At 41.7% G+C, this 25,006-nt stretch overlaps 1 protein-coding gene across 1 annotated transcript in view; it reads right to left on the bottom strand.

The window, feature by feature from the left end:
• Positions 1 to 24,731, bottom strand: part of gcgra (glucagon receptor a) — a 96,474-nt gene extending 71,743 nt beyond the window's left edge. Inside the window, exon 1 of the mRNA XM_058771985.1 lies at positions 24,497 to 24,731. The gene's annotated coding sequence lies outside the window, so the exon portion shown is untranslated. The remainder of the gene's footprint in view (positions 1 to 24,496) is intronic.
• Positions 24,732 to 25,006: the final 275 nt, after the last annotated feature.

Genomic DNA, 25,006 nt, shown 5'->3' with positions numbered 1-25,006 from the left:
TCATTTTGCAACTGTTAAAATGTATGCTCTATATAGTATGAATATGTGAATGAATGATATTTACTACATACTACATTTGTCACGTTGTCATTGTCATGTGACCTCAGTTGCATCACTTTACTGCCATTACAAATCCTCTCTAATGGTCTCAAGGGAAAAATGTCTATCAGACGCGTCATCCTCGCACTTTTCAAACTGTTTTATAAATATGAATTAGGACATACTACTTGGCATACTGTTTTTCTGTTTTTCAACTCGAATTCTGGAAATGTTGGGACATTTTTTATTTTATTTGAATAAAATGAAAACTAAAAGAATTTCAAATCACATGAGCCAATATTTTATTCACAATAGAACATAGATAACATAACAAATGTTTAAACTGAGAAATTCTTACAATTTTATGCACAAAATGAGCTCATTTCAAATTTGATGCAGGCAGGCCAATTCAGCACCCGGACTCTTCTACTATGAAGCCATGCTGTTGTAATAGCTGCAGTATGTGGTTTTGCATTGTCCTGCTGAAATACACAAGGCCTTCCCTGAAATAGGCGTCGTCTTGGGGGGAGCATATGTTGACCTAAAACCTTTATATACCTTTCAGCATTCATAGTGCCTTCCAAAACATGCAAGCTGCCCATACCGTATGCACTTATGCACCCCCATACCATCAGAGATGCTGGCTTTTTAACTGAATGCTGATAACACCCTGGACGGTCTCACTCCTCTTTAGCCCGGAGGACACGGCGTCCGTGATTTCCAACAATAATGCCAAATTTGGACTCGTCTGAGTATAGAATACTTTTCCACTTTGAAACAGTCCATTTTAATAAGCCTTGGCCCACAGGACACGATGGCGCTTCTGGACCATGTTCACATATGGCTTCTTTTTGCATAATAGAGCTTTAGTTTTCAAAGACAGAATCATGCCGATGAGTGATGCAGTTTCGTCTGAGGGCCTGAAGACCACAGGCATCCAAAAAAAAGGTCTTCAGCCTTGTCCCTTACACACAGAGATTTCTCCAGTTTCTCTGAATCTTTTGATGATGTTATGCACTGTAGATGATGAGATTTGCAAAGCCTTTGCAATTTGACGTTGAGGAACGTTATTTTTAAAGTATTCCACAATCTTTTTACGCACTCTTTCACAGATTGGAGAGCCTCTGCCCCTTTATTTCTGACAGCCTCTCTAAGACATCCCTTTTATAGCTAATCATGTTACAGACCTGATGTCAAATAACTTAATTAGTTGCTAGATGTTCTCCCAGCTGAATCTTTTCAAAATTTCTTGCTTTTTCAGCCCTTTGTTGCCCCCATGCTAACTTTTCTAAGACCTGTAGCAGGCATCAAATTTGGAATGAGCTCATTTAGTGGATAAATGTGCAAAATTTTTCCGTTTAAACATTTGTTATGTTCTCTATGTTCTATTATGAATAAAATATTGGTTTTTATTTTATTCAAATTTAAAAAACGTCCCAACATTTCCGGAATTTCGGTTGTAGTATGGAAGTAGGCAGATTCATAGGTAGATTCAGACGCAGCGACAGTGTATTTAACAAACTCTTAGCGTTGATAGTGCCGTGCTCTTGCTTATTTCCTCTGTCTGTATAGAGAGTAAAACATCACTAATCGCACTGTTATTTAACAGCGAAGCTCCTGAGCTGCCAGCAGCCTGTGTTTGTGTCAGATGACACGTCATTTTTTTAAGCAGTGTTTGTTTTAAACAAAATACCATAGTAATCCAATGTTCCAGTGTCTGATGATACTGGTCTTCATCAAACACTGAGCGACTTGCCCAGACTGTGACTGTGTGTTGAGAATGAACAAAGTCCCTTTAAGGAAAGTCAGTTCCCTGTGCAGCTATGTTCTATCAAGGCAGTAGACAGGTACAGTACAGCTTTTATGTACTTGAATGGGGAATGACCCCAAAAAAGTATGTATGTATATATATATTAGGGCTGCACGATATATCGCATGCGATATTTAATGCGCATCTTGTCAGTAAAGCCGGTTCTGTAATCAGCGGTCATTTCCATCACGTGCGTGATTTCACATGGAGCTGCATTTACTACACAGAGCCGTTGTTCACTAACAAGCTGCGCAAATCCACGTTCATTATCAGCGTATCGTGCAGCCCTAATATATATATATATATATATATATACACACACATGCACACATGCACACACACACACACACACACACATACATAGAGGCATGCTTCCAGGGGATTCATCCATATATTATTAATACATTAACTTGCAGTGTTATGACAAAAGAGTTGGAATGATTGACGAATAAATCTTCATCTTTAATATTTATACTATGCAATATACTGTATGTTGAGAACAAGAAATTGCTTTTACTATTACTCCATATAAGTCTACATTATTTATGGAACAAAGCCAGACCAAAATCAAAGATAAAATACATCAAGTTGACAGCAAGTATAAGGGACAAGGACCCCCCCACCCTGACTTGCCATTGGTGGAACTATAATAGTCATTTAAGTGCAATTTAACATGCAATTAACTGACAATCTCCGTACTACTTCAGCATCAGCAGGAATATCTATATTATTCCAGTTTTATATGGTTTGCCTGTGTTAATCTCGCACTTCCACATCTGTGCAATCCCTCTGCTTTTTATTTCATTTTGGCTTCCGTTTCAAGTGGTTTTTTACTCTCCCAATGTCTTTCTTGTTCTTGTTTCCCTGAATCACACTTCCACTTCTTTAGAGACATGCTCCCATATGCCCTGCCAGATGCTCTCACACACTTATGCAAACCACATCAAATTGCCTGAGGGCTCTTGAACTTCCATTCTTATTTTGGGCAGTGAAGAAGGTCTCGTTTGTTCCCAAATGTTTTGGAGAGAAGCATAGTTTAGGGTGACACTGTGCCGTGTCTCTCCAATGAAGTTTTCAGAAGCTGGCATGCAAGCGCCTCAGAACATAAATAATGGATTTATCAAGTTAAGCAGCCAGCCATGCAGCTGTACATACCAAGCAATGTTATCTTGCCGGCTACCATATAATTTATTTCTCCTTAGCACAAACTAATGCTAAAAGCAATTCATAATGGAATTTTCCTTTAATAAAGGTAAAAGACTAAGGCAGAGCAACTTTTATCCTCCTTTAACCTAGTGGCTCTCAAGGGGTTGTGACCCAAAATCTGAGGTCTTTTTTGATAGGGTCATGGAGAGCAAGGAAAAACAATGCTAAATTCAAATAATAAGATGCATCTATCAGTATAATTATCCATAGGACACATCTAGTTTGTGCAAGATTTGTCAGACTATTGCAATCTGGTGTACTTTACTGGGACTATACGTCATCACTCCACCACAACAGCCCACTAGTATTTCTTTTCACTGCACCTATATCTTCAAGCTTGAAAGCTCCACTGAGTTTGGATCAGATAAAACAATGGACAGAAGGTGATATCAGGTGATTTCAAGTTAGCTTATCTTCCTTTAATTGTTTATTTACTGTAAATGTCTCGCTTGATTATTTACACTGAGGGTTGAAGTGTCTTCCTATCACTCGAAGAATGATGCTAGCAACACCAAGGTTATGAGTTCAACTCCATGCAAACACACAGACTACCTTCAAAAGATTGGGGTTGGATCTTTCATGTTTTTGAAAGATGTCTCTTATGCTCACAAAGTCTGCATTTAAAGGCTGCACCATGATATACTTTTTCTTTTTCTTTTTTCTTTTGATGAATTGAAAGTTATTTAAAACATTTATTTTCTTTTTTTTTTTTTGTAACAGTGCAAAAGTTTAAAAGTCTTTACTGTCACATTTTATATAAATTTAGTACATCCTTGCTGCATAAAATAATTTTGTTAAAAAAAAAAAAAAACATTTCACTGACTCATTGTACACATTTTTGAATGGCAGTGTATACTGACAAATAATAAACACTTATAAACATACTTGCCAAATATTTGATTATTGTCTTTAAGAGATGTAAAAAAAAAAAAAGTGTCGCTTGTGATGATGTTGCTCTCTCAAAGACAACTGTGATTACATTTCACTGCAACAAGAAAGATTTCTGGTGGCATAACTCAACAAGGTGAGCTGCATCCTTCACGTGGACAAATGACCATGTTTCCGCTAGGGGTGACAGACCAAAGATTCCCGTCTGACATGAAATGTGAAGGGCGCAAGCTAGTATGAGTGACAGTGAAAGGTGTCTGCGTTTTTTAATGTTAATTAGCTGGGATATATTTCAGAGCAAATCTGGAAGAATATGACAGATGGAGACACACAGAGTAAGTACAAAAAGGCAGAAAGAACAGGTGAATTAAATGGACCATAACAAAATTATTCACTAATTTAAGCAGGAATCTCAGAAATGTGTGGTAAACAGAGAAAAGATGGGAAATGTAGCCCATTATTTTAAGTAAACAAAGCTGTTTGAAATGGTTCTTTTCCACCCAGGCTCATAGGGGAAAAAAAGTTCCATACCTACACTTTAGCAAAAAATGTGTCTATTCATACAATTCACTGCAGTTTCCAGTTGAAATGAACACTAGTGTTAATAAAATACCAACTTCTAATCCTTTTCAAACTAATTATGAATATATATATATATATATATATATATATATATATATATATGATGTACGGCTTTTCTGACATAGTAAACTTGCTCAGTAGCTCACCTGGTACAGCACTGCGTTTACTCGAGTACTGTGAAACACTAGTCACGATACAGAGCTCAAAGACTTGTAGAAGCAAGCTAAATTGTCTTGGTTGCATCAACAAATTCATTTTTATCTCACATTTACTTTTGAACACAACTATTGGTTAGGTTTATTATAGCTGGTATGTTATTTTCAAATGCAATAAAGCATTAACCTTTAGCGGCACTCACTGAACATCTTACTTTATGTCATGAAATGTTAATGCAATGCTAAGGTGGCCAGATTTCTGAAATGCTGCATGTTCATTCAAATTGGTTTTCAGTCATTCATCAGCTGGAAAAATTGTTTTGAAAGTGATTTCAAAAATATTGATCTCCTGTGTCATTACTGTTATTGTTATTTTTATCTATTTATCAAACAATTAGAATGATTATTAAAACTTTATAGCTATATAGCTATCATTATAGTTATCATCTATGGTGTCAGTGGACCTTAAATAAATGTTGTGCTGTTGAAATACCACACACTAAAGTGCTGTAGCTCTTTATTAAAAAATGAAATCTTTTTTTGACAAGATTTAAGCTTTCATTCAGGAGCGAATTCAATAGAAGATAAATTTGCACCTAGCTGGATTATTTTAATGTTTATTTCATCATATTCAACCAAGAAAACTGTGCCAACCTGTCTCTTTCTCTCAACACTGTAAAATGCACGTGAATGAAGAACTTGAAAAGTGGAGGGAATATACCATTTGATTGATTAACTCTCAAATATTAATAGTAATAAGTATTATTTAATTATAAGATATTATAATTAATAAACTATTTCATTGATGTGTTGTTATTCAATATGCTTAAATAAACCTTTTTTCTAATGAGCTTTATTTTACATTTGATGCCTTTTAAACATCATTACTAAAAAAGTATAATTTAAAAGAGGCACAAAGCTTCCCAAAAATGATAAACGATTTTCAAAACTGTAAAAAGCTGTATTTTTATAAAAAAATATCCTTGAGAAAAAGTTTATGACCTCAAAACACTTTCACCACAGTTCATGATTTGTCAACTAACACATTTTTACATTTGCATCTCATAACCAGCTCCATATGGCTTTTCACATGTAGCAACACATTCTTTCATTGTTGACTGATTGCTGTTGCTGTGTGATTATCTTAACCTAATTAACAATGAACATCGTAATTGTCAGTACTGTATGTAAACATGTTTGAGCTCATATAGGCGACTGGCTTGCTAATGTAATCACCAAATCATAAGAGGTTAAAAAAAGAGAAAGAGATAAAGATAAAAAAGCAAAAGCAAACTGCTAATCATGTGCAAAACATCATGTGGATCTCCACATGACAACTTACAGCACTTGACATGACAATGAGAATAATTAAAGGGTCTAGTTCCTCTAACTTGTCACCTTTTAAAACACCTTTACAGTCGGTGTGCAGTTCTTTGGCACATTTAAATCTCTTAACATGAATCAGAGGCCAGAGGAAGTCTCTTCACATAAAGAGTGTGTTTGTGCGCAGAAGATCAAGGTTCAGCCGTCAACACGTAGGCCACAGATCAAGGTCAGCTCTTCCTGTTTGTTTACACAAAAACAGGCCACGCTAAACACACGGACATCAGGAGCCCACTCTGATGACGCAAGTCATAGTGATATTTTTCAGCCTCTCGCAGAGTGCCACTCATCGAAGTCCAATTCAACTGAATAAATGCCACGCACAGTGACAAAAACACTTCAGTCTGTGCAAGAGCTCCGGTGCATTGACAGGTTCTCACAATTGAATGCAGAAGTAATTAATTTGAGCCAAAGACGAGATGACTATTATCCATCAAGCTGTTTGTGAATAATGGGTTCAATTATTCCATAAAAATTAACAATGGCATACAATTTATCAAGTATTTTGGCATTTCGGAAAAAAAGTGCTATTTTTTTTTTGTCTATCAGAGTACATGCACTCACTACAAGAGTTCGGCTCCAACATGTCCAATTAATTTGGATGAACGTTTTAAACATTTGAAATTTTAAAAAGAAATGAAATGGAGTCAAGATGGAGTCGTGCTTAATGCAATGTTTTACATAAAATTAAATAAAAATTATTTTAATTATTCCACCTAAAAAAGAAAAATCTGTCATCATTTACTCACCCTCATGGCATTCCATGAGTATGAGTTTCATTCTTCTGTGGAACAAAAACAAAAACATTTTACAAAAATGTTAGTAACCAAACGGTGTTGGGTCTATTTGACTTCCATTGTATGTTCTGTCCATGCTATGGAAACCAGTGGGACTATTCTTCAAAATATCTTCTATTTGTGACCACAGAAGAAAAAAAAAAGTGATACAACGACATGAGGAGGAGTGAATGATAACTATTTTAATATTTGACAACTATCTCAGTCTATCATGGCTTGGGATGTTCTGAAGTTATATGGGTCATATAATTTCATGAAACTATAATGGTGATTTTTGTGCTTCTTGTACTTGACAGCACGCAACTGATGTTGTATGGAAATTGTCGCATGAAGGTTCCTTAAAACATCTCGAGTTCCACCAAAAATAGATGTATACGTGTTTGGAAGCACTGAGTCTCAGTCTATCTCAGACCAAATCATTATAGCTGCATCATACGGTACAGTCAATCCCTCAAGGCAAGATAGGATACTAATGAAACACTTGTTCTTTAACAGAGCCAAAGCTAGACATACGCACAACACAGCTGAGGTGATTCTGATTAATAAGAAGTTCAGCTTCTGTAAATACACCTAACACATCTAAATTTACATGAAATCTAAATTAAGTCTAAAATCATACAGTAAAAAACAAAAAAAAAAACTACCACACGTGCAATTACGTTTGACACTAAAACATACAATATTGACAAATATGACAACATCTGAAATGTAAATCATTTACGAATGAACAACTTTACAGATGTGCAATGGAAAATGGTATAAAAGATTTGTAAATATTTAGTAGCTGTAAATATGTTACAATGTTTAGATTCTGTAAATACGTCCATATTGTATATTTCAGAATCTTTCCAAAGGTAAAAAAAAAAAGTATGTTTTTGTACTTGTAAATGTTACATTTTACTACTTACATATAAACAGAGAGACCTGGCTGGAATTTATATGAAAGTTTAATAATTCATCCTTTAACACTATTGAATATAAAAATGGATATAAAAATGCATATTTTTGTTAAACACAACTCTTCAACATCTTCAGTAGGCTTCTCAGAAAGTTTACTTTCATACAGTGCCAACAAAAAGTCTGTGCACTCATATTACTATGAATGGGAGAAACTAAAATGCAAAATACTGCATGGTGGAACCTTCTAAATAAAAGAGCCAAACAGCAATTGATAAAGTCATCACATCACTTGGATTCCTGAAGTAGGCTAGCTGCCTGGAAGCGTTGCAAATATGGTCACAGAGTGTGCTGACTTTCCAGAAAAGAGTCTTCTGTGGCCGTGCCTCCCAAACCGTGTCAGGGAAAGCTTGGGTCATGAATATTAATTATGTTATGTAATGTTTACATTGATTTGCTGAAAGGCAGGTGTTGGTATATGAGCCTGCAAGCCATGGTGGAATTGTATCACTTGCGCATCCATTGAAAATTTTTTTTGTGAAAATAAAATAAAATAAAAAATTCAAAAAGGCGAGTTTTGCGATATGTGTTAGTAAAATATGTATAAAAGGATTATTATGTATAAAAGTAATGTCACACTTGCAATGGTGATGTTGTGCTGGATGTCAGTGTGATTACCTGTGGTCAAATCACAGTCATGCTGATATTCATTACAAGATTGCGATATTGTGATATTGCTAACAAAAAAACAAAAAAAAACAAACAAGCTCTGATGCACGGTCAGGGTTTGTTTTGTAATAATGACTGGAACGTTTCTCTCTTTGATTATATAAGCAGCTCTCTTTGAATATAACGTGATGCATTCATTTACTGATGCACCAAGAAATGTGTTGGAAAATGTTAGCAGTAATGATGACAGATGACATGTGTCCTGAGGACAGATGAGAGAGTAACATTCTCCAGCACACCACTTCTGTCCTCCCGTAGAGTCTACTAAATGTGACGCTGTACGACTGTGTCATTCTGTAAAACTGAGAAAATAAGCCATTATATCCAGAGAATTTGCCCCATCGTGCCTATTTGTGTTAGCATGAAAAGGATGCTTAAACTGGTTTAGCTTTACAGTAATCACAGCTAATGTTTCTCTCAGTGATTAAGCCAGAGGTATTAACTTGTATCAATATCAATGTCAGTCATATTACATTTAACTATAAGGAAAAAGTACACAGCAGTTTGTCCAGGGTTCTAAAGATACAGTCTTGAACCACACTGTAAAAAGAAATTCTGTATTTTTTACAAAATAATTTTGGCAGCTGTGGTTGCTAGAATAATTTTGTAAAAAATACAGAAAAAACTGTAAACACGTTTATGGCGGAAAAACGTGAAAGTATAAAACTGTAATTTACAAACAAGAAAATTTGATTGTAAACCAGTAAATTCAACAACACACACTGCTATAAACAACTTTTGCAAAAAACCTGGTTATTTAAACAAAATACTTTCAAATGTGTAGTGTCACGCTGTCACATCTCACGTGGAGCATGGGAACCAGGAACGAGGAGACGAGGAATTCACAACACGGGGGTTTATTATTCAAAATAGGAACACAGAATCACAGGCAGGGTAGACACTTAAAACACTAACTGAAAGGACTGGGGCTTATAAAGACAAGACAATCAAGGGACTAAGGAGACACACCTGGAATCAAATTAAACAATCAAAGGGAGACAGAAACTGGGTCACAGGCCACACATGGGGAGCAAAACACACACAAGACAGTCCAGGGGCGTGACATTACTCCCCCCTCCCGGAAGGTGCGTCCTCGCACCGTGGAACAACAGAGGGGGGGGGAAGCGGGTGGGAACAAAGGCGGAGGCTCAGGAGGAGGACGGACCACCGGGAGGGGGCCGGCTGACAGAGACCAGGGAGGTGACGAAGGAGGGAGGAGCCAGGGAGGAGACAGGAGGGACCCGGAGCAGGAGGAGCCTGGCAGGACCCAGGCCACAGCCATGATGATGGCCCACGGTGGAGCCGACGGAGGGAGGAGCCATGGAGGAGGCATGGCCGCCGACTCCAGGGGGCCGACCAACGGCGGCGGAGCAGGTGGTGGAGGAGCCCGAGGTGGAGACAGAGAGCCGACGAGCCAGGGGGATGCCGAGGATCCGGGGGGCCAAGGTGGAGCCGAGTGCTCTGGCGACTGAGGCGAAGGCGGAGCTCCGGAGATCCGCGGCGGAGCCGGAGCGACTGAGGACCAAGGTGGAGCTGGCGGGAGGAAGGAGCCCAACTGAGCCGGTGGGACGGAGCGACGAGGTGCAGCCGGAGGAGCGGAGTCCTGAGGCGATGGCGGGTCGACGCCCGACCAAGGAGGAGCCGGAGGGACGAGGGAGTCCGGTGGAGCTGGAGGATCGACGGGTGACGGTGGAGTTGAGGGAGCTAGGAGCCGAGGTGGAGCCGCTGGGTCAACGGGCCGAGGCAGAGTCCGGGCCGAGGAGGTTGGAGGCGGAGGTGAGGGATACTCCAGCCCCGGCGACGCTGGAGGATGGCAGTCTCGTGGGGCTCGCACCGCATTGATGGTGGGCTGAGGGCGAGCAGAGGGGCTGCCAGACGACAGCGGTGGAGGAGGCAGGAGCGGGTGGGAGGGTGGGCATTTTCGAGGAGCGGGCACTGGAAGGCATTTTCGAGGAGCAGGCACTGGAAGGCATTTTCGAGGAGCCGGCACTGGAAGGCATTTTCGAGGAGCGGGCACTGGAAGGCATTTTCGAGGAGCGGGCACTGGAAGGCATTTTCGAGGAGCCGGCACTGGAAGGCATTTTTGAGGAGCGGGCACTGGAGGGCGCTTTGGAGGCGCAGGCTCTGGGGGCCGCTCTTGAAGCGCGGACTTGGACGGAACCAGCGGAGGCACAGGAGAGCTGGACGGGACCAGCGGAGGCACAGGAGAGCTGGACAGGACCAGCAGAGGCACAGGAGAGCTGGACGGGACCAGCCAGGGTGAGAGAGAGAGGAGAGGGGAAACGTCGACCTCCAGATCCGTCTCCCAGTCAATTAAATCCTCCTCCATGTCCAACAGCCCCAGATGGATGATCAGCTCATCCTCAGCCACGGTGCAGGGGGCGGAGCTCCACTCCGCGCTCACACCGTCAACGGCTGGCTCCCTCGCGATGGGCACTGTCGCCGGCTCTCGCACCTGATCTGACGGGTTGGGCTCAACTTCCGGGACGATCTTCCACTCAGTCGCTTGGCTTCGCGCTGGCTCACAGATCGCGGCGGGCAATGGCTCTCCGTCATCGGTGGGCTCGGGCTGATGCTCCGTACCACTGGGAGTTGGTGGGCTGGGCTCTGGGTCTGGAGTGGATCTGGCGAGATCATCCTCGGGAGAGACGGTGAGGGGCGATCCATTTCTCACCAGAATCCACTCCACGAAGGCGGCGAAATCCTCTCGAGGACCATCCTCGGACGACAGCGCTCTGCACGCGGTGTTCAGACTTGCGTTGTAGAATGAGCAGAGCGTGCCGTCCAGGTAGCTGGTGGTATTAGCTATCATCAGGAACAGTCTGGTGTGGTCCTCGAGAGATCTGTCCCCCTGCTCCAGCAGGAGGAGGAGGAATTCGGGCCGGACGAGGGGATCCATAGGGCACAACGGAAAGAAAAAACACTGGGTAAAACGAGGAAACAAAACGGAGGGAAAAATACGGAGGTTACTGTTTTGGGTCGGTCTTTCTGTCACATCTCACGTGGAGCATGGGAACCAGGAACGAGGAGACGAGGAATTCACAACACGGGGTTTATTATTCAAAATAGGAACACAGAATCACAGGCAGGGTAGACACTTAAAGACCGACAAACACTAACTGAAAGGACTGGGGCTTATAAAGACAAGACAATCAAGGGACTAAGGAGACACACCTGGAATCAAATTAAACAATCAAAGGGAGACAGAAACTGGGTCACAGGCCACACATGGGGAGCAAAACACACACAAGACAGTCCAGGGGCGTGACACACGCAGGGAATTCTGGCAATATCAGTTTACAGTTTTTGACTGAAAATTATACATTGATTTGTTCTTTTTTACTTCTAAAAACTGTACAATTAACAGCATTTTACTGTAAAATTACATGAAATGTCTGGTTAGATCTTTCACAGTTTTACCCTGTATATAGTACGGGAACGTACTCGGTTACTATCGTAACCTCGGTTCCCTGAGATACGGAACGAGTACTGCGTCTTGATAAAGACGCATATGGGAAAAAGCCTTTTTTCTCCTGAACTGAAGTCTTATTCAATCACGCAGTGAAACTGCACGACTATTGGTTCGTGCAGTGTGTAAAAAACAAACCAATGTGTCGGCAGCGGAGCTGCACGAGCCTATGGCGACGAAGCCCGCCAAAGCCTGCCAGAATGGGCGGGGCATCTGGCTATATAAGTGGCTGTTTCACCATAGGATCCTCAGGTTACTTCGACTGAAGCGACGACTGAGTCGTGCAGCTGTCTGGCACGGCAAAGTACGCAGTACTCGTTCCGTATCTCAGGAAACCGAGGTTACGACAGTAACCGAGTACATTCCCTGTCGATACTCCACTCGTACTGCGTCTTGATACAGACGCATATGGGAACTCAATTCAATCACGCCGTGCTAAGGCAGAGGAACGACTGCATAATATTACTCCATAAGCATTTAATGCCCACAGGGAAGTTCAATAGTATGCTCCAGGCTAAGCGAGTTAAACTCATAGAGGTTATGCTCGGCCTGGGTGATCGTTCCTTATGACTCTTACATACTCAGTACTTCCAGGACCGAGGTATGCAAGATACCAACTAGAGAGCTTGAGAGCATTGCGGTCAAGAATTCTCTGTCAGGATTGTTCCCATAACGTATACATGTACGCTCATCTAAGCAGAGAGGACCTGGTTGGTACAGGCTGGTACATTCAGGTTATAAAACCTAGCAAATGTGGACGGCGAAGCCCAGCCGGCCGCCGCACAAATCTCTGTAATGGACACACTGCTAGACTAGGTCCATGACGAGGCGATGTCTCTAGTAGAATGGGCTCGTACACCAATGGGGCATTGTAGGCCCAAGGAAGAGTATGACTGCGTAACAGCATCCACTATCCACTTAGACAGCCTCTGCTTCGTGACCGGATGCCCCTTGGCGGTTACCGAAGCTAACAAAGAGCTGTTCTGTACACCTAAATGAGGCAGAACGCTCGAAGTAGATCCTCAGAGCTCTGACAGGGCATAACAAGGACAACTCCCGGTCCTCCTCAGAAGGAGGAAGCACGGAGAATGTGATGACCTGAGCTCTGAATGGAGTTGAAAGTACCTTGGGTACGTAACCATGCCTTGGTTTCAGGATGACCTTGGAGTCGTTGGGCCCGAACTGTAGGCAGGCAGGGCTAACAGAGACTGAAGCGGCTCAAAAGCGGCTCAATACAGTGGTCAGGTCCCATGTAGGGACGGTGAGGGGCCGAGGCGGATTCAGCCTCTTGGCTCCCCTCAGAAAACGGACAACTGAGTTGTCTCTTCCCACCGATTGGCCTGCTATAGGGGCATGAAAGGCCACTATAGCTGCTACAAACACCTTGAGTGTGGAGGGGGAACGTCCTTTATCCAGCAGCTCCTGCAGGAAGGACAGAACCACCGCTAACTCAGAGGTAGACAGGCTTTCACCGCGGTCTAGGCACCAAGTGGAGAAAACAGACCACTTAAGGGTGTAGAGGCGTCTCGTAGATGGGGCTCTAGCCTCAGAAATGGTGTTTAACACTCGCTCTGGGAGGCTGGTAGGCTCCCATCAAGCGGCCACAGGTGGAGAACCCACAGCTCGGGCCGAGGGTGCCATATTGTTCCGTTCGCCTGAGAGAGATCCCGTCTCAGGGGCACGGGCCAGGGGGCTGCTGTTAGCAGCTGAACCAGTTCTGACAACCAAGGTTGGTTTTCCCACAAGGGGGCCACCAATAGAACCTTGTGTCCTTGTTCCTTGATCCGCCCTGATGACCTGAGGGATCAGGGGGATCTTTGAGGGGGCGAGCGGTGCAGCTCTTGAAGGAGGCCACAAGTTTCTGAATGGCCAGAGCGCGTTCTAGCGCTACCACCGCTCTCATCTGAGCCGAGTCCAGAACTGTTCCCAGGAACGATACTCGTTGTCTGGGGGTCAGTGCACTCTTGGCGAAATTGACCCTGAGCCCCAGGCACTTTAAGTGGCTGAGAAGGTGGGTCCTGTGTGAGAGTAGCTCCACCTCTGACTGGGCCAGAATGAGCCAGTCGTCAAGGTAGTTGAGAATGCGGATTCCCATCTGTCGTAGAGGGGAAAGAGCCGCGTCCATGCACTTCTTAAAAGTGCGGGGGGCCAGAGACAGTCCAAAGGGGAGGACCGATGGGGGGCTATCTGGATGTGAAAGTATGTATCTTTCAGGTCCAGAGAACAGAACCAGTCCCCTGTGCGAATCTGCGAGAGGATCCGTTTCAGCGTGATCATCGCTGAAGCGCGGGGGTCTTCGAGCGAATTGGAGTGAATAACCTCGTTTTATTATCCCCATAACCCATTCTGACACTCCGGGGATGGCCTGCCAGGCCTCGGCCCGCATGGCAAGGGGTTGGATAAACTCGAGTGACTGACTGCATGGAGGCAGGGCACTCGTGAGTGGCGGAAGAGGAAATCTGCTCTTTTTTAAAAATGTTTGTGTTTTATTTTCTCCACTATCACAGCGGATGGTTGCTTGGGCGCTTGTACGGGCCCTGTATTTGCAACAAACACACTTCCCTCTGCACCTGGAAATGAACGGGGTGAGAAGAGGTTTAAGAGAGGCTGCTTGGTGGGCGGTCCGGCTGTGGCGGGACTTGGCCCTCTCCTCTTCCTGCCCTGCAGATCAGGAAGACGCTGGAGGTGCAGGGTCCAACGCTATCTTGGGTCGGGGGCCCTGGCGCTTCGGAAAGGGTTGGCGTCTGGCTAAGCGTGAACGCCCTCGCGTCTGCTGAGTCTTGACAGACTGAGGGGCGGGAACGGCAGATGCAGGCTTCGCTGGCTTCTGAGTCGGCGCAGGTTTAGGGCGACTCGAAGCAGCTGCGGAGCTGGAGCGCTTTGGCAGGAAGTGTCGAATGGCCTGTGACGCCTTCTGTGCCTCTGTGAAACACTTAGCAAATCCTTCCACCGCAGGTCCAAAGAGGCCATTGGGGAAATCGGGGCATCAAGGAAGGCGACCTTGTCCGTGTCCTTGATTTCCGTCAATGTGAGCCACAGGTAGCGTTCGAGCACCACTAGACTGGCCATGGACCTTCCTATCGCCTGGGCGGTGGTCTTGGTGGCGCACAGTGCCAGGTCTGTTGCACTTCTCTGCTCCCTGAGAATCGCAGGATCAGGCTCAGACTCGTCCATGGCAGAGAGGAGTTTGGCCTGATAGACCTGTAGAACCGCCATTGAGTGAAGCGCTGAAGTCGCCTGTCCAGCTGAAGCGTAGGAGCGTCCAGCGAGCGCTGAAGTGGTCCTGCATGGCTTGGATGGGTGGGCGGCTTTTGCTTTCCAACCGATGGCAGTGGGTGGGCAGAGGTGAGCAGCCACTGATTCATCTAGTTGAGGCATCCTCTCGTACCCCTTTTCTTCAGCGCCGTCAACTGTAGTGAGGGCGGATGAAGCAGAAGTACGGAGGCGGGCAGAGTAGGGGGCGCGCCAAGATCTTGTGAGCTCGTTGTGAACTTCAGGGAAGAACGGCGAGGGTCGCTGGGGAGGGGCCTGACGGCGCACCCGGCAGGAACCACTCATCGAGACGGCTACGAGATAGCTCCTCTGGTGGAGACCACTCCAATCCCAGCTCTTCGACTGCCTTTGAGAGGACACGGAAAAGTTCGGTATTCCATCCCGGCTTTGGCGGTGCTGGGCGCGGACGAACGCGGGGGGGCGGGGTCAGCCACTGAGCCCGACAGCTCCTCATCGTCTGAAGCTGCCAATGACATGCTGTCATCGGCCAGCTCTTCGTCACTTCCCCCGAATGAGACCAGATCGCTTGCACTTGCAGAGGGACGGAAAAAAGGATGGGAGAAACCTCTCTGTGTGGTGAGAGCTAGGCACGTGGGATCTGAGCCGATGTGAGCTCGCTCTCCGTGCTCCTCACAGGTCCCTGGGAGGAAGAAAACGGGAGGTCGCGAGGGGCGGAGTCACTCTCTGAAAAGAAAGCTATCCGTGAGCGCAGAGAGGCGAGACTGATGTTCTTGCAGTGAGAACAATCAGAGCCAGCGAGCACGGCGTCTGCATGGGGTTTCCCCAAACAGGAAACGCACTCGCTGTGGCCGTCATCGGCGTGCAGGGAAGACCTGCACGAGCCGCAATAACGGCGAGGCATTTGCAACAACGCCGATTTGCTTCTTTTAGAATGCGTGAGTTTTCGCCGGATGGCGGTAGCGAATGGGACCGGAACTGCCGCGATACTGGAGCGCGGAGTAAAAGGCGAGTCAGCCGAGCAGTTCGAGGCCGCTGGGTCCAGCTGCAAGGCTTGTCTACGGCGAGCAGGCTTCCGGGATCAGCGAGGCGAAGTCGTCGTCGCTGAAGGAGAAGAAATCTGAGGATCCTATGGCGAAACGGCCGCTTATATAGCGAGATGCCCCGCCCATTCTGGCGGGCTTTGGCGGGCTTCGTCGCCATAGGCTCGTGCAGCTCCGCTGCCGACACATTGGTTCGTTTTTTACACACTGCATGAACCAATAGTCGTGCAGTTTCACTGCGTGATTGAATAAGACTTCAGTTCAGGAGAAAAAAAGGCTTTTTTTTTTTTTTTTTTTTTTTTGTGGCGTTTTTACAAAATTTTTGTTAAAATTACACTTTATTTTTTACAGTGCAAATGAGAGTGGACCAAATTTGTTTGCACGTTGTTTAGTGATTTTACTGCAATGTACAGCAACTGACAGTAAACAGTAAATGACAACTGTGAATGATACCTGTGATGTATTTTGGGAGCGGGCCTTTTTTTTGGATTACTATGGACACAGTTAACTTACCATAAGGACTTAATTAACATGCAATTAATTTTCACAGAGATGAGAGGCTGCAGCATGAAAGAGAACAGGATAATCTATTGAAATTGAGGCAAATGATGATTAGCGATATTTGACCGTGCATCTGGAGCTGTGTTGCCACCTTAGGCGACTGTCTATATTGCCCAATGTTATGTGTTTTCATTAACTATATCATTTTTTATTTAAATAAATTGTTTTATTTATTTATATTTATTATTATTTATTTTATTTTTTTCATTTTAATTTTCTTAATTTTATTTTTTGGAAGGGCTTTTTTAAATTTAATTTATAGGAAATAAAAGTGAATAAGAGTAAAAATTTGAAGACACGGTGATTTTGTTTCTTAGATTTTTCTAGATTTTTCCATACGTGCATACATTTTTAATCTGCACATCCATAGAGGTAGAATATCTGTATAAAACAACATAGAAACAGACAAGTGGAGAAGTATGTGCATATTATTATCATTACATTAAAAAAACAGCTCCTCATAACCGCATAACATATTCTGTTTAGCTATGATTTTGTGTCATCGAACTGCATATTCACTTTCAGTTTGGACAGACAAATTACTTGTCGCTGGACACTTGTCACGTCACGCTTGGTTGAGACTGATTAAGATACAGATGACAGAGGCAGATTGTGTTAACGTCATGAGTGTCTGTCTCTCCACAGGACAAATGACAGCGGTAATGTGATTTCACAGGGAGATAAAGAGCATGTGTGTTTGAGAACGTTTTATTTAATGAGCCCTGACCAGCATCCAGCTTCATGCGCAGTGTTTCATGTACTTGGACAGATTTAATAAACTCGGAGCTGATCCGTTTAACACACCACGAGAAGGAAAGCGGGAATGATTGGCAATAAAATTTGAGCTGGTTAAAAACAAAGCAGTCAATGCTAATTCAGTAAGTAAAGGCTTATTGTTTCCTACAGCTCTCAGGCACTGTTTGTACTTGTTGAACACCTGTAAGTGCACATACAGCACACATGAACGCTGGGATACATGAGGCTCTAATTATCTCAGGGTAGGTGTACCGCAGCACGTGTGATCACTCAACATGTAATGAAACTCTCGGTGAACTCGTGGACCCCTGCGTAACCCCACGTCATAGACCCCATAGGACAGCTGGTGCTAACAAGCTCACACAATGCCACATTACACCCAGTTCCAACTTCCAAGTGACTGAATAGGTCTAACAACAGCGAGGTCAAGTCGAACCTGGCTAATAATGCTGTCTCAAGTCCACAAACATACTGCAAGCAAAAATGGCAAGCTCTTTTTCGATGTGGCAAGCTCTAATCTAATTGGCTGGCTTTACGCAACTTCTGTGAGTCAGGTTACTGTAATGAGTGCTTAAACTAATCAATGGAATTGTCAAAGTTAATCAAAGTTTTCTTTGAGGCACTAGGTAGCAGGTTAACAAGATATGCATGAACAGATGTTTCTTTTGTGTTTTCTATGCTTGTGAAGCCAACAGCACTGTACAAAAGTACAAACAGAAGTTTAATCACATTTCAGCTTCTTTGTGTTGCCAGATTCACGTTCATCAGTTTTGGATAAACTGAACCTGCTTTTAGCTTTTAAAGTGCCGTGAAATGTGCAAGAAGCAACATGCTATTTTGCAGAAATCTTGACACATGCATGTTTTTAATGTGAGACTAAGTACTGAGTCATGTATAAATGTGTACAGTCTCTATTTTGAGCATTTGTTTAGAAAAAAATAAAAAACAAATTTTTGTTACAATTAATTTGTGTCATATCTGACTCATGTTCTCATCCATTTACTGTAAATATATATATATATACACACACACACACACACACACACATTTTTTAGAAACAAATCTAAATTAGTATGTGGATTGAAATCTTATTGATATTGGAGTGTAGAATGAGTTTCATTCTAAAGGTCCGATCAGAAAAGTAAATGATTTTATACACTTTAGCACCACAGCAAGATCTCGTGATGGACTTTTCTGTTCTCTTTCCACACAGACAGCTACTCTCTCATGTCTCTTGGTGTTGTACTGATGTACAAGTCAGCATAAAACAAATACTGACTACGCAGTCTGAACAAACATATGATTTTATTTTGGACAGTCATCCCAAAAGATCAGATTTGAAAAACAAATCAGAACTGGGTGCAATTTGAACAAGGCACAGTGAATACAACTATGACATTTTTCTTTGCCTCAAATGCTCTTTCTGTTTGGCATACTGTAATGGAAAAATGTGCAGAGTCTGGACAAAAAGCATGGTACAGAGGATACAATCTTCCCCTCTACACGTACCCTTTGCTCTGTCACCTGATTTGGCCCTATGATTCAGCAGACAGGGAAAGATCCTTTTAAAACATCCTCTTTGCTGCCTTAAATGGGAAAACTTATTCCATTTTTAATACAGTAGCATATGAAGCTGAGTAAACTGTTGTGCTAAATATATCTTTGATATTAGGCACAGACTGGGAGCAAATGAAAACTACATTCACAAGGGTGAAAAACAACAATAAAGATCACTGTGCTAAAAACACACACATTACAGACTTAATGTGATGCTTCCCACCTCGCAAGGTTATATATCAGCCTATGGCAACTCCAGGAAGAGAGGCACGGATATTGATTAAAGCAAGAACTATTCTTAAAGTTCCCCCAAGCAGTGTGGTTTCCACACTTTGCATCCATTCCTTCAGACTGGTAGTGAACAAATCTTAAATAAATGATTCTTGTTCACAATACACGCAGACTGTTAAGTCCCTATTCAAGAGTCTGAATAAAGGTTGAATACAGCAAAGCAAAGTCAAGTCAAGCAAAGTCTGCTGAGATTTTGTACACCTAAAATAGTTTTTTTTTTTTTTTTCTGACACCCCACAGTGCAGCTTCACGCCACAATTACCTTGAACTGCTACTAAACGACTATTACACACACAGTTAATTAATTAAAATCATCAACAATTTTAAAATATATTAAAATAATTAAAAATATAAATGTTTAGGCCTAAATTTAAGATTTATGCATTTGAAAGTATTTGATTGTAATCCAAATAGATGAAACACATTTAACATAAACAAACTTATAAACTTAATATGATGCATGTTTGTCAGTCATACATAAACAAAATAGATAAGATTTCTGTAATAGTACTAATAAACTGAATAGATTTTCAGTACACAATAACCAGGTTTAAATAATTATCATAATTTTTTTTTAGTCTCATACATTTTAAGTAAGGAATAATTGACGATGGGCCGTTGGATTATTAGAAAAATAATGCACACCCTCGGGTGTGCATTATTTTTTCTAATAATTCAACGGACCGAAGTCAATTATTCCGCTTATACTACGGTTGCCACACCTCAAGACATCGATCAGATGATATATTGCAAGGCATTCGTCCGGTATTTCTACTTAAATCGCTGTTGTGAGTAGGATTATTTCTTCCGCATCTCATCCAACGCCTCCGTTGCTAATTCCAAAATGTCATTTTAAACCTAGTAACGGAGGCTTGAGCCGTTGATAACAGATTAATGCAGTTAATGACTAAGTTATGAGAGAGAGAGAGAGAGAGAGAGAGAATTACCTCTGTGCATCTCTCAATAGTGTTCGGCAGCAATGTCTCTAGTTATAGTGAAACGAACAGCGCCGTTGTTGTTCCCTCGCTTGTGAGAAATCATGTAGTTTTTAAGTTGTTTACTGATAAAATCGTCAGAGTAGCGCTAACAACATTAGCGCGATGTATGTTAGTGTGTGTGCAAACTGTTATGTGTGTGCAGCTGTGAGGGAGAGAGAGCGGGAGAAAGAGTATGTTGTTTCCGTACATAATAAAGTGTAATTTTGTGGCAAAAACACGGACCTGATCTGTCGTTTTTATCATTTTGATTACTATATTTATTTGTTTGGCCAGTGTCGTTGTGGGTTTTGGTTATTTTGCTGTTGTAAGACCTTTGAAATAACAGAAATCATTTGGCGAAGTGATATGGTCTTGTAATGCGGTCAAGAGCTGCCTGGAACTACGTTCGCCGTGCGTTTCCCTGAAAATAATTGCACACCTTAGAACGTTCGTCAGCCAATCAGATTCAAGCATTCAACGGCCCCGTAGTATAACTAATTATATTGCTTGTTCTGCAGCTAGCCATATTTTAACTATGTTCATATATTTTAGCTGAGAATAAATTTAATTGTTTGAACAATTGTATGAAAATGCTGATTCTAAGCAATCAGCATAAATGCATTTTGAAATATGATCATTTAAATCAAACAGTTAATCTCAAATAGTTAATAATGCCATGGCCTTTTTGAACGCAGAAATCTTACCTGTTTCTTAGCGACTGAGAATATGTATTAACAAGTTTATTAATTTATGTTAAATCTGTGTAATCCAAATGGATGGAAATGTAATATGCAATCCAAATACATGACTCTTAAATTTAGGCCTAAATATTTGAGTGCACAAAATGTAACCAATTTTCATGTTGGTGCAACTAAATTTTTGTGTGCCCAATGATTAGCGCTGCCTTATGTGACACAATCTCAAGTTGGACACCAATAACAGCACAGCACCGAGAAAAAAAAAAAAATGATGTGCATGGTGGGTTTGTTTACTTGTGTTATGTCTCCTGATACTGTCTGTAGGACTTGATTGGGTAACACTTTATTTCAATAGTCCACTTTAGACATTCTACTAACAGTAAGTAACTTTGCAACCACATGTCAACTAGAAGTCATTGGAGTATGAGTAGACTGTCTGCTTAATATCTTCTAACACTTTATTTTGCTGGGTCCACAACATACAACATACTGACTATGAGAAACTTTGCAAGTATATGTCAACTTATTCTACGAACCCTAAACCTACCCTACTGAGAGTTAGTAGACATGCAGTTGCTAATTAATGAGAATTAGTTGACATATACTTACAGTTACTTATGGTTAGTAGAATGTCTAAACTGGACTATCGAAATAAAGAGTAACCCTTGGTTGCACCAGTGCCATCGCTCACGTGTGTTATCTGAAGCCTTGGTTTACATTTGGCTTTTGGAACTTGTTTGGACGTGATAAGATAAAACACATTTGTTAATTTTTGTCTGCGTGTTCTCTCCAAACATGAATGTTCTCTAAATTAGGCAAGAAAATAAAAATGGCGTCTATGCCCATGAAAAAGGAAGGTGCCATAAGGGCATGTGGAGAAGTTCATGACCATATAAAGGACAAACGAAAGTCCCCAGTTACACACATTACCATCATTAGACCACATAGGAGACTCAGCCTTCATGTTCAGCTGACAAAAAGTGATGCAAATGCAAGATATAACTTGTCTTGAAGGTCTATAATAAGCAAAATCCATGACAGACGAGGCCTGCGCGCCTCAGGGCTATGTTGAGGTCTGGATTTCAATGAGAAGGGAAAATAAGGGAAACAACATGAAATCATTGTGTCACATACTATCACTATCCCAGCATGTGAATTTAAATATGTAAATTACTGAAAATTATTCTAGTATAGTATGCCTTGAGGTTTATACCCTGTGAACCGACCTTTTCTCTAGTACTTAATTGCTTGTTATGAAATACTGTCTTGTCTTATAACAGCTTCTATGTGGCCAACAGAAGAACCTGTAAATGTCTGAATGCGTCAGATGGTTGACAGCCACTTCAGGTCTCCTCAAGCATTAAAAGAGTCTGGATGGGTTTATGTTTGCACTGCAAACATAGTAAACATGTGTTCACTCTTCATAGATAATTCAGAGGGTTTTTTTTTTTTTTTTACCAGGTACAAGGACAAAGCAGATGTTGAGTCAGATACACATCTCTGACGTAGAAGCAACGAGTGTTGCCAGCTTGGCTGGTTATCTGCTCAATTAAGCTGTATTATAAAAAAGTCTATAATACCTGGAGAGAGCTATCCATTAGCATTCCCATTCATCTCAATGGCAGTTGCTTGGTTGGAGCATACAGCCCAAGAAGAACTCAAACTGGATGCTGCCATCTTTTCTTTGTATGACTTCATAGAGTACAATGAAAAGCACAATGAAAGTGGATTCAGAGTTGTTTTAGACCAAAGTGACAGGATTACTTGTAGGACAATGTGCATATGTTGCACACAAAACACATTCTAAATGGAGTAATAGGCTAAATAAAAAATAAAATCAAGAACAAAAAATATAATGTTGCAACAGCACAAATGCAAAAATTTTAAATTATGAAAGTAGAGCACTGTAGTCCAGCCAATTTTTAGGAGGCTTCCAAAGCTGTAGTTGCGCACTGCTAATAGACACTGAACGGCAGTGTGTACACAGGGAACAAAGGTTTTGAATTGTCAGATTTGAACTGTCCTTCAGTCCATTTCGCACTGTTTATAACATTCCAAAAAGCTAATTAAACATCTGAAGGCTTGTGGAGTCTTGTGCTTTGATGGATGACACACAAAGCTTGAGGCTTTTACTTCATTTGGAACTATTTTCATTCACCGAGAAAAAAAAAAAAAATATATATATATATATATATATGTTAGGCAAAAATGTCTTAAATGTAAATTATTCATTGTCTTGTTAAAAGGACTGTCTTCTAAAAGTAACATCACTTCAGATGTGATTTCCTGCTTCTGAACCATAAGCTCTATTTTAGTCTAAAGAGTGGTGCATCATTTAGGCTGATTTGTTGCAATCAGACATATGAAGGAGAGATGAACACGTTTTAGACAGTTCATATAAATAAATAAATAAATCCAGTTGTGTGAAGTAGCGTGACGAAATAGCAAGTGACAGAAGAAACCATGAACAACAAACACCAACATAACAACTAGAAACACAACTGTGAAAACTTCTGTGTTTACTGACAACCTACCGTTTCCTATTAGGTTCCGAACAGCTAGAATAAAGGTTACAATAAGCAAGCATATGCGAGTGAATGATCAGCTAAAACCTATCGATACATTTGAACCACAAAGGGATCCCTCGGTTTTTCCAGCTCGCGCTTTACTTCTTTGCTGATTGTTTGTTAAAATCTAGAAATACTGCCCAGCGTTAAAAGGCAATGAAAGAAACATAACACTATTACATAAATGTTACAATAAGCAAATGTGTTATTATCTGACTCAATTTATGGATACATAAAATGTCAACAACTGATAGTCAGTAAATCCTGTCAGTTCTCGTGCCACGCGCGCGAGGAGACAAAACAGAACTGACAGAACTCAGTTTAAACTGTGGAGATCACTAAAATAGTAGTGTTTAAACTGCTCTTTCTATAAACAACTATAAAATAAAATGTCACGACTTTCATTTGACGTACATTTAAATGCAGAATACAAAATTGATTTGCCTTTGTAAGCACGCATATAACGCATACAATAAATAAATAAATAAATAAAAGTTTCAGGAAATATTATTTTATAGCTTTCTCTGTAGTAGCCTATATGTTTACACAGCGTGCGGTTTTTTGTCCTCACAAACTCCTGCGTTGATAAGATTGAGGTTAAGCAATAGGGCAACTTGTTTTTAAGAGTTGTCTTTCGCAAGAGTAACCAAGATTTACTTTACTTATTTTCTCCAACAAAATAGTGCTTAATGTACGTCAGAATCCGTATGGATAACCTATGATCCTCAGAATAAATGTCGCTTTTACTTAACTTCCCTTTGGCAAACGAAAAAAAAAAAAAAAAAGATGCAATATTGTTTAGTTTCTCTATTCAAAGGTCGCAAAGATTACACTAAATAAATAAATGAAAAGTGTTTTACCTTTAGCTCGTTTAATTCCGCGAATGTCCCCAATCTGCGATCCACAAGCGGGCATCTTCAGAGGAACAAAATCTGAATCCCAGTGCAGAGGATTTAGCGCGTAATCCAATCCTGGATGGATTGATGCGAGATGAATCCTTCGGCGACTATCAATCTGCGCTTCAGATTTGGCGTGACTGGTCTGTGGTGAGGGACACTCATGAGTTTCAGTGCACGAGCACAATGAAGTGAAGCTGCGGAGCGCGTGTCTGCATCATCAGCCTGACGTCAACACTCAACCTAGTGACCACTGCTAACTGCGTTACACAATTAACTAATGACAGCGTTAATTACAGTCAATAGAGTGAGACTAACCTAAGACTAATGCAAGTTTTATGTAAAAGTAACGTCCAAGCCTCTGCAAATACTTACTTTTATTTATATTACTCCAGCCAGTAGCCTATCCGTTGTAACATCTGTTTATTTTAAGCTGTATAGAGAAGAATGAGGCTAGATCAGCCAGGCTTTTTA

The sequence above is a fragment of the Onychostoma macrolepis genome, chromosome 03, assembly GCF_012432095.1.
Source record: "Onychostoma macrolepis isolate SWU-2019 chromosome 03, ASM1243209v1, whole genome shotgun sequence".
NCBI classification, from domain to species: Eukaryota; Metazoa; Chordata; class Actinopteri; order Cypriniformes; family Cyprinidae; genus Onychostoma; species Onychostoma macrolepis.
Note: the sequence above shows the minus strand (reverse complement) of the source record. Positions and strands in the feature narration are given on the sequence as shown.